The sequence below is a fragment of the Chionomys nivalis genome, chromosome 6 (assembly GCF_950005125.1).
Source record: "Chionomys nivalis chromosome 6, mChiNiv1.1, whole genome shotgun sequence".
NCBI lineage: Eukaryota > Metazoa > Chordata > Mammalia > Rodentia > Cricetidae > Chionomys > Chionomys nivalis.
Genome location: NC_080091.1, coordinates 30,081,196 through 30,082,967, shown reverse-complemented (window position 1 = coordinate 30,082,967; position 1,772 = coordinate 30,081,196). Strand labels below are relative to the sequence as shown.

General features: G+C 44.3%; 1 pseudogene; it reads right to left on the bottom strand.

The window, feature by feature from the left end:
• Nucleotides 1-234: 234 nt before the first annotated feature.
• Nucleotides 235-389, bottom strand: LOC130876658 (U1 spliceosomal RNA; annotated as a pseudogene).
• Between the last annotated feature and the right edge of the window lie 1,383 nt (nt 390-1,772).

Below are 1,772 nucleotides of genomic sequence, written 5' to 3'. Positions count from 1 at the left end.
CATTCTCTGAACTCCAGACTTCCATTCTCAACCTTCAGACTGTACCGCCAGTCTTTCCTGCACCTATGTCAAGTTCATCATCATGATTGGAGGATCTAACCTACTTCTTTGTTCTTGTTTCTCATGTAGAACTCAGGACAAGACAGAGAACACAACTTTTCCAAGCCATGGAGTAGAGAAAGGTTTCTCAGTGTGTGCTCTACAGACTGGCAGCATCCACACCTCTTTTTGGTGGTAGAGCATAAATAATCTCTACTACCACAAATTATGCAGCTGACTTTCCGGTATTTGGAGAAATCATGGGTTAGCATACCTGGAGTGCAATGGATGAGCCTCACCTTAGGAAAATCACCTTCGTGATCATGAGATCTCCCCTGCCAGGTAAGTATGTATCCACACCTCTAGCAAACTTTCTAGAAATGCGTACTCTCAGGAACCACCCAGGTATATAGAATCAGGCATTCTAGGGCTTGCAACTGTGATCCGCTTGAATGGGTTCTGACATGCTGGCCTGAGAAACACTGGCTGAAAAACAAGACTTGGGATTCAACCTAGATAGCCCTGGGCCTGCCTGGCCCCATAGTGTCGACGTTGTCTGTATTTGTGCCATTAACAGGGCAGTGAATCCTGGTTAGAGTCTGTCTTCTCCTCTGAGCTTTGGGGACCTTGATTCAGTCTTATTTACTTTACAAACTAACACGTACACTGTCTGGCATCGAGCGGAGGCTCAAATGCTTTTGAACTGCTATCATGAAGTTGGTTCAAATGATTAACTTAGTGCCAGAGATGTCCCTACTTGTGCAACAAATGTAGCCCCTAACTTGAGCGGACTCCACAGCTGCAAGTGAGGGAAGAGACTAGTAGTTAGCACACTCTGCACCTTTTCCAGAGAACAACTCCGGGGAGAATTATCACCTCCTGAACAATCCAAGTGTAATCCCTGATAGCAGATTTCATTGTCCTTGGTATATTCCTAAGCCAGGATTTTACTCATGTTTAAACATTAGCGCAGTTCATCCCCAAGAAGATGGCTTTTTGTGGCAGCAACTCCCACAGAAGGAATGACATTGATCCCTAGTTCTCCACCCTAGTTATCCATGTCAGGAAAGTCCCTAGAAGCCTTTGACATAGTGAAATCAAGAAAACATCAGAAAGCAAGTTGCATCACATGATGGCTTGGATAAAATAGATGTTACTTAGCTAGAACAAGATAACATGTGGAATATTTCCACGTGTTCCGTATTTCCAAGTTATAGTAACCTAAAGAACAAAGTTATTGTTCACCTACATTGCTATGGTTTATATAAGAGGCTACACCCCTGTTCCTTTCTGTGGCTGATTGGTTTGTTGGAGTCACCTTTCCGAAGACAGTTATTGTAAGTGCTAGTGGGAGCACAGTGAAAGCAACTCAGTGAACAGTTATCTAGCATGAACATTTCTTGCATAGAGCACCTATTGGGGGGCACGGGCTTGGGGATACCAACCTCACTCACAGTGAAGGTGTTAAGAAAATTAAAACCAGGAGCTCACTTGTGAATGAGCAGTGGGAACCGGAATAGCAGAGGGAAACAATGTGCTTAGTAGTAAAAGATCCACAGAGAAGCATCCCCATGAGAGACAGGAAGGACTGGCTGCTGGAACACCCACGGGCAGCTTTCACAGCTTTCCTTTTCTCAAGGTGCATGTAAGTGGTCTCTATGTCTTGAAACTTAAGGAAACTGGGCTGAGTGTAGTCTGGAAATTTAGGTGTGTTGTCATGAGGGTTTTTATCG